Source organism: Terrapene carolina, unplaced genomic scaffold (assembly GCF_002925995.2).
Source record: "Terrapene carolina triunguis isolate 2854851 unplaced genomic scaffold, T_m_triunguis-2.0 Scaffold18, whole genome shotgun sequence".
NCBI lineage: Eukaryota > Metazoa > Chordata > Testudines > Emydidae > Terrapene > Terrapene triunguis.
The window spans coordinates 1,501,402-1,510,793 of NW_020664369.1; positions in this window are offsets into that span (position 1 = coordinate 1,501,402).

Here is a 9,392-nt window from a genome sequence, read left to right on the forward strand (position 1 = left end):
CAGGCAGGCTGCTCCAGGACAGGGGCCAGAGAGGAGGACTCCCCCCAGCCCTTTCCCTGCCGGCAGCAGCAAGCTCTGGGGGAGGAGTCCCCCTTTCCTGCCCCCCCCAGCAGCACACTCACCCCCACCACTGTCACTGCATGTGCTCCTAGGGCCCCCTTCAGGTCCAGGAATCTCCCTCGCCTCCCCCATGGTGGGTGCTGGGGGGTGCTGCATGCGCCTCCTCCCCTGCTGTTGCCCCTGACTGTAGCCTCACTGGGGGTGAGGGATGGGGCTGCCTCCTTGCCCAGCATGGGGCAGGAGCGGTGACTGCGGGCGGGAGGGGCCCCTGTGCTGCTGGAGGGTCCTGCCGGAAAATGAAAGGGTCTGAGGGGGAAGGGCAGGCTCAGAGTCAGTCTGCCCTGGCAGTGGAGAGGGGGGCAGAGGCAACATGAAGCTGCACACCAAAGAGACAGGGACACTCTGCTCCGGGGGCCGTGAAAGGCGAGCGGGGGGCGGGGGCAGCAAGTCAGGGCCAGGGGACACTCAGGGAAGGCATGGGGGGGCCGCAGGTGGGGCCGGGGGGGGACACCCGGCCCCAAATATTGCTGGAGCTGGGCCCCCGCCTATCCTCCTCCCAGGAGCAGCCAGCTTGCTGGACCTCACCTCTTTCCCCTCCCCTCCCTGCCGCCGATCAGCTGGGAGACAGCTGATCGGCTTCAGGGAGGGGCGGGGCGGGGCGGGTACACAGCACGCTGGGGGAAGAAGCTTGGCTGCTGCCGGCAAAGCCTGCCTTACTGCAGGAGCCCAGTGCCGGCAGCGCCAAGCTTCAGAGCGGAGCGTGGGCCCCGCTGGCGCCATTGGCGCCATGTTAATCCCTAAGGCGCCACTTCTTGACAACATGCTTAGTGGGGTAGCAGCCGCTCCCCCTGCTCCCCCCCTAGCTACGCTACAGCCTCTGGACTCCTGTGATATCCCTGGTATCTGGCTGCTCAAAAGGAGCAGCCAGATGGTCTACCTCAGCACTCCACCCCTGAGCAAACCTTTCACCCTTAGCTTCACAAAGATTATGCAACATACAACATGCAGCTATGGCCATGGTTTTATAACCCTCATTGAGGTCTAACCTGCCATAAAGGCATCACCAGAGCGCCTTTAATCTTCCAAAGGCACATTCCATGGTTGTTGAACCGCTACTTACTGCTGTCCAGGTGTCCCATGTAAGGTTTCATGAGCCATGGTTGTAAGGGGCATGCCGGGACTCCCAGGATCACTATGGGCATTTCAACATCCCTCACTGTAATCTTCTGGTCTGGAAAGAAAGTCCCTGCTTGCAGCTTTCTCTACAGACTGGTGTTCCTGAAGATGCGTGCGTCATGCACTTTCCCGGACCACTCCGCGTTGATGTCAGTGAAATGCCCACAGTGATCCACAAGCGCCTGCAACACAATGGAGAAGTACCCCTTCCTACTGATGTACTCCATTGCAAGGTGGTCTGGTGCCAAAATTGGAATATGTGTGCCATCTATCACCCCTCCACAGTTAGGGAAACCCAATTCTGCAAAGGCATCCAATATTTCACGCACATTTCCCAGTCATGGTCCTTCATCACAGGATGCGATTAATTGCCCTGCACATTTGTACTAATGCAGCCCCAATGGTCAACTTCCTGACTCAAAACTGATTTATAACCGACCAGTAGCAGTCTGGAGTCGCAAGCTTCCACACTGTGATTGCCACACACTTCTCTACCGATAGAGCAGTTCTCATTCTGTTATCCTTGAGCCGCAGTGCTGAGGCGAGCTCCACACACTGTTCCAGGAAGGCGGCTTTCTGCATCCGAAAGTTCTATAGCCACTCCTAGTCATCCCAAACCTGCATGACAATGCAATCCCAACATTCAGTGCTTGTTTCCTGAGCCCAAAAGTGACGGGTCCACCTTGTGCAGCTGTTCAGTGAATGCCAAAAGCAATCTAAAGTTGCTGCTATCCATATCACACACCAGGTCAGGCACGTTCATTTAGGAACGTGATTAACTGCACTGCCATTCGCGATGTGTTAATGAGAGTTATCAGAGCACAGGAGAGCAGTGCGGGATCCATCCCTTCAGATGCCGGGATGCACAGCAAACAAGGGCCGTTGAAATATGCTGTAAAAGAAAGACAGAAGCCCATGGAATGCTGGGACGGAAAACAATTCATCATGGGTCATTGAGTCTAGTCTCAAGATGCGCTGTGATCCACTCCACCTTCCCACAACACCTAGCGGCAGAAGGTGTCAAGCTACACTGTGGGATAGGTACCCACAGTGCATTGCTCACTGTCGATGATAGTGCCCCAACTGTGGATGCGCTCTGCCGACAGAGGGAGCGAGTGTGAACATGCAATACCAATTTTTATTATAGCGCTTTTTGAGTGTCAACATAACTTTTGTCAACAAAACTCTCCTAGTGCAGACAAGGCCTTACTGTGGGCTAGGAGGAATGTCCCAATGTAGGGATGTAGCCCTTGGTAATATCCCTTCTATTGTATAGGGAACTAAAATAGTACCACTAGATCTTCCCTCATGACATTAAAGTAAATTTAAGAGCCTGTTTCTGATCTCTGTTTCTGATGTAAATTCAGAGTAACTCCACTAAATCAGCGTAAATGAAATCCAGTCTAGCCCAGATGAGCTCCTTTGTCAAATGCTCAATTGTGGTGCCCATGAACTCCTTTGTTATTTAAAATTAAGACAAGAATAGCTTCGGGTTATGAGTACTTGAACCTTTTTTCTTCTCCAAGAGTAGTTTAGGGAACACAACATGTTTTCATCATTTTATTCCTGATCTCTGTAATCTTTTACAATTTTGGCAGTGGAAAGCCAAATAAACCAGAAAAAGATTACTATTCAGAAATAAGCTGTTGAAATAAAATGCCATTAAACAAAAAAAGCTTGCAGATAATTTAGTGCTGACCTCCTCATCAGCTGAAGTTTTTTTTTATTTTGAAGTGAATTCATGAACTATAATTATTGATCTGTGACAGCAATCAGAGACAGCATTTTGTGCTATACAAACAGCAAGGCCACAAATGGAATCATTGCCTGTCTTAAAAAATCAGAAAGCTTTTTGTTCAAAATAAATGTTATAGCCTTCTTGCTATTTTAAGAATTTGCTCCATGCTTTGTACTTTGACAATCTAACACCACCTCCCTTTCACTATTTGTGGTACATTCGCATCTGCCACAACAATGTAGTTTTTGAAAATGTCTTACCTGACTTTTAACAGATGGATGTTAATGGGATATTTATTTACAGAATAAAATTAAATCAAAGCTGAATCTTAATGTGTAATTTACATAATCAGCTTTGTTCTGAGCTGATGAGCTGTTTTCCCCAACACTTGGGACCCTTCAGTCACAGCTGCATCAAAGAAACAGCCACTGAGAATGGAGATTAAACAATTTCCTAAAGCTAGAAGTCTTGATGAGAATCTATTATTCCATATTAGAATCTCATAATTTCTCCAGACACTGCCACAGGATCAAAGATGTATGTTAGAGCTCTGGCATAGCCCAGGATCAAAAGAAAGAGATGTTCAATTTGCATTTTGAAAACATTTCTGTCATTTGTAATTTTCTAAAAATAGATAGTTCTGCGTGCCCCAACACCAACACCACACCTCCACCCCCTATTAACCCAGAGGCACAGAAGCTTTAAAAGAGCAAATATGAATATGTTTGCAATTTTGACAGATTTGGTTACGCTATTTAGGCACATACAAACATGCAGCCCAATCTGTTCCCATTGAAGTCAGAGAGAATTTTGTGATTGCTTTCAATGGGAGCAGGATCAGACCAATAGGTCTGAATATGGAATGGGTTTCAACAAGGCATATCTATAATCCCACAGGTATAGTGGGAGAAATGAGTATAGGCAACTTCTATAAACATTTAGAACCAGATTCTTATCTAAATGTGTGGTAACTTCATTAGCTACAGTACGGTTATTCTGAATTTGCACTAGAGTATCTGATATCAGAATCATCAGCCTGTCTGAGGCACACTGAATGCTCGAAGTTCTGGTAAGTTATCTACTAGGGTGGGAAGGATGGTCTAGTGGGGAGGGCCCTGGCCTAATCACCACTGAGTCTCAATTCCCCATCTGTAAAATGAGGTTAGCACGTCCCTTCTTCGCAAGGGTTTTGAGAGGCTAAATATTTTAAAGATTGTCAGGTTCTCAAATGCTATAATAATGGGGCACACATAAGTAGATAGATATCTGTTTAAAATGGTCTTCCTATGTAAATTTTTATACAAATAATTTATAGTTAAGAATTCCTGACTCACCTTCTCTGCATTTCTCTGGACATTACCTGTGTATGAGAATAGTATCATGAATACCATGGAATAGGGAAGTCTGCTTTAGAACCAGAATGTCGCAGACAGAGGAAAGTTACTAGTTACACCCCCCCAGTTCAGCCAGGTACTTATGCACATGCATAGCTTTAAGAACATGAATAGTTCCACTGAACTCAATGGGACTATTCACGTGCTTAAGTATCTTGTGGAATCAGGGCCTTTATTAGGAGCATTGAAATGGGTGGCTCAGAATCTGAGAGACCCTACAATGGAAGGAGATGGTGGATTGTCTCTAGTGACCTGACAACAGAATTTATTTCATATGGCCCGATCCTGCTCCCATTGAAATCAATGACAAAACTCTCATTTACTTAAATGGGAGCAGAAGCAGGCCGGTCAAAAGGGAGAGCCAAAGAGCCTTGAACATACTTTTAGCTGTCATTTCCCCTCTGCTTTGGGGTAGCTGGAAAGAAGATGTATGTGTGTTTTCAGAGAGATGCGTAAAAAGACGACCTGAGTAACATCTGAATGAAGAATCCATGGCAGACCATCCAATAAGAACATGAAAGTCAGGACTCATACCTAGCCCTACTATTGTCAATAATCTAGTTTACAAAAAGTTGACATTACAAACAGCTAAGAGAGTGATGGTGACCTACTGTCTCCTGGCTTTCCAAAAGTGTTACACAAGATGAACAGTGGGAAAAATAAGGTGCTAATCAGCTACAATATGAACAGGCAAACAGATATATTTTCTCTCTGCAAAGGGTAAATTGCATAGGTAAGTATCCTATCAGCACACTTCAGAAAAGGACAGCTATTATATCAGCTTCCAGGAACATTCAAATCAATAAGCAACTTAGGCACCATTAAAATAAAAAAAAAAAAAAATTACCCACAATTTTTCCCAAGCCTGCCTTACTCTTATCAATGAGCTGTTCCTACAAATATCTGTCTCTACGTGGACCACTGCACCATTCTTCCATTCACATGATGAGCAAACTAAAGGCACTGCAGCTCCTGCATTCTCCTCAGTCCTCCCTACATTATGGTAAACAAGAGGGGAGACAAGATGGAGTCCTGCGGAACACATGTTAGCACCAACAGATGAAGAACAATTGTTCAGCATCACTAGCTGTGAACATTCACCATGGCAGGAATGGGTGCCATCCAAGAGTTGCCTTACCCACTCCTGTTGAGGTAAGTCAGCAAAACCACACAATTAACAAAATTGACAGCAGCTGATAGACTTACTTGCATGAACACTGATCTTTGTCCATCAGCAGGAAGAGACACTCCGTTAAATGCCACCAGGGCTGTCTCTGTCCAGGTTTGTACCTTGATAGCTGAAGATCAAAGGGTCTTGAGACATCCTGGTACTTGGGGAGCTAGTGCACCACAAACTTCTCTGTAATCTTAACCAAAGAGAGAAGAATAGTCACTGAACAATAGTTATCCCAACTGTCAGCAGCAAGCACTGGTTCCAAGAGCAAAGGCTGGACAACAGCTTCCTTAAAACAAGCTGCCCTCCCTCCTCCCCCGAGTCCCGTTCTCCCCCGCTGCATCCCTCTACAAAATACACCAGTGATTTCCACCAGCAATGGACACAGTCATTCCCTACAGGCCTTCATCAGCCAAGCAGGACACAGAGCCAAAGAACTGGTCATGGGATGAAAGGATCTCAACACCTCTAATACCTCCATGTAATGGACCAAGGTATAAGCAGTCTAGCCTAGCAGTCACAGCTGGGCTGGTGCCCACAAGTCAAGGAGGGCCTTGAGGCGGTAGCCAGTAAGCAGGAATCGGAGTAATCACTAGAGCCAGGATCACTAAGCAAGAGTCAGACTCAGGTCAAGGTCAGAGAGCAGAGAGCAGAAGTAGTTACCAGGGTATAATCAGGAGTCAGGGTCAGAGTCAGGCTGAAGCTGGAGGCCACAGATCAGAAATAGTTACCAGGCTGGAATCAGAAGGCAAGGGTCAGAGTCAGACTGGGGTCACAGACTGGACATCAGAAAGCAAGGTGCAGTCTGGAGTCACAGCAGGCCAGAAATCTGTGTTGTTGACAAGACAACTTCCTGGGGTAGCCGCCTGGGTGAAATAATGTGGTTGGCCAATCAGAGGGCCTCAGAGTGCTGTCACTCTCGATCCTTTGGGTGGTACTTCCTGCAGTGCCTAATCTCCTTAGATACAACTCTGCATGGGCTCAGAATGGTGATGTGGGAATGTCAGTTGTCTCAGGTTCTAGTCCCATGGATCCTTACACTCTGAGAGCATTGCTAACCTAAACTACCATTTTTCCCTCCTGGTCCTGCCCTGCATCCATGAATACTGACATCCCTGCCTGAATCCACTGTAAAGCAAAGGACTAACCTTTGCTCACAATGGAGGGACTTGAATCAGCCACTGAATGAAGTTAGATTAGATCAACCAAGCTGTTCACCACAAAAAACAAATCCACTGACTGAGATTTATTGCGTAAGGTAACAAGCTGACCTGCAATCTCCCGCTCCTTGTGTTAAGTTTCCTTGCATTTCAGAATCTGATAAAGAGATCCTTCCATTCAAGTCTTTCCATGGACTTATCAAACTAAAAATCTTATGGATATCTGAACTTCAGCATTTTCTTTTCCTTCTGTTTGTTCTGTCTCAGAATGAGTCAGCTTCTGACACCCTGGTGTGAGACACATGTCATGAGAAACTGGTAAAGAATCACAGAAAGAGTCAATTTTTTTCCAACACTGAACAAAGAACTTTATAAAAATAGGAAAAACAATATTAACTTTAAAACTTCTCTGTCTCTGCTTCACTCTAGAGCTTCTGCCTTCAACCTTCCCCAGCCCCCGCTGTGACCTGGCTTCCTGCTAGAGTATTAAGAAACACTATTCATACTCAGAGCCACCAAAATATAAATAAAGAAATAATGAGAGAGAGAGAGAGAGAGAGAGAACGAGCAAGCAGAGAGTGAGTGTCTCTGAGGAGACATAGCCATAAACATGATCCTCAGCGTGCAAATGAGGTGTTTAGCTACATGCTCCCCTTTTTAGCTATGCTACTGTCACTAGGCAGGAGCAACCTGGTGGCTCATCCTCATTAAAATAGGATGATTTCCCAGTCCTTCCCCTCACTTTTTACCTTGCAATTATATAAGTAATACTGCATTCCTGCATTCTGCAGAGTTAAATCCTGTATCTTCAACCATGAGGTAATTTTCCTCTCAACATTTAGATGTCCTAAAAGCAAAAGCTGATGCTCTATCCTTAGTACTTTGAAATAAACAGTTATTACTGGTATTTGGCCAGGTGTTATCTGAGCGAAATACGAGGTGAAAGATAATTCATCCTTTCAGTAATTTGATGGTTAATCATTTAGAGACTTATAAACTGTAGTGACAAGATGCTTCTCAGGCCGCCCTGCAAGATGTAACTCTCACTGTGACCTTTCCTTTTCTCTATAATGACGCTACCTTCAATTACATTGCAGAAACGTTCTTGCGGCTGTCTTGTTAGATTATCTAAAGGTTTCAATGTTCTGTCTGAAAGATTTTGCCAAATTGCTCTGCATCACAGGAGTCCAAGACAGAGAGAGAGAGAAATACATTTCCAGGTTTTCTAGTCATACCAGTTGTGAGACTAGGTCCAGTTTTCAAACAAGGAGGTTTTGTTAGGATGCCCAAATCCTGTATGTGGATAACTCAAATTCGCAATTGGATACATAAAATGGGCATTTACACACCTAAATGCTAGTTTGAGATGTGGGATTTGAAATCCAGCTAAACATCTTCTGGAGACTTGGGGTGAAGGAGCTCACACTCCTTGTGGCTGTTCTAGGGATCAGCTCTTGCCAGGTCTGGCACTCTCTTCCATCAGTTACTCAAGCTGTGACCCCTCTCTCTCTTTTCATAATTCAGGGTGTTCCTTCTTTGTGACTCAACCATACTGTAAGTTCACTCTATAGTCCTCCCCTTTAGGGGTTACAAAGTCTCTCTGGACCACTCTCTGGTAGGCATCTCCAACGCTCCTGTGCCATTTCCCAGTGGCTGGCAGGGGAATCCAGGCCTGTCCTCTACACTAGGTTCTAGCCCAGGGACCCTATAACCAGGGCCGCCCAGAGGGGGAGGCAAGTGGGGCAATTTGCCCCAAGCCCCGGGCCCCGTAGGGGCCCCCACGAGAGTTTTACGGGGCCCCTGGAACGGGGTCCTTCACTCACTCTGGGGGCCCCAGAAAACTCTCGCGGGGCCTGGGTCCCCAGAGCGTCTTCCGCTCTGTGTCTTCGGCAGCAGTTCAGCGTGGGGGGTCCTTCCGCTCCGGGACCCGCCGCCGAAGTGCCCTGAAGACCCGCGGCGGGGGGTCCTTCCGTCCCGGGACCCGCCGCCAAAGTGCCAGGTCTTCGGCGGCAATTTGGCGGCGGGGGCCCCCTGCCGCCGAAGACCCCAGGCCCCCTTAATCCTCTGGGCGGCCCTGACTATAACAAGCAGCCAAGGTCTGCACAATCCTACTCCTTTCTGCTGTTTCCTTGGGCTTCTTCCTATCTAGCCCTCTCAGGCTTCCTTTCCCCACATCTCCTCTGGGGTTGACCCTTCTTCCAGGGCTAGAATCCCAGGGCTTATTCTCCCTCTTAGATTTTCTCCTCCCAACCTCTCTGGTCTCAGAGAGTGACTACAGACACTCTCCCTGCAGCCCCTTTCTGCGGCAAACTTCCTGGCTTTATAATCTAGCCTACTCCTGCCCAGCTGGGCTTCTTGTTCAGTTAGGCCTGGCTCTCCCCTCCATGTGTAACCAGGTACCCTAATTTGCCCCTCAGGGTCACATTAATCTCTGTGTGTAGGTACACACCCCATTACACTTGGTTACTTGGTTACTTTTTTGAAAGAAAAAGTTTATTAATCAATAAGCTTATTTGTAGTATGCTATATACTTACTATGGGCTAGCTAGTGACTTGGACTACTTGCCCATGCAAGGGAGCTAGAGGGGGCAAAAGCTCCCTTAATGCCCTAAAAAGGCTATCTGGTCCTTATGTCTGGGCACACAGAGTATAGTGAGCATGATGTGTCTCCCTCTACACTCAGGCAGGTC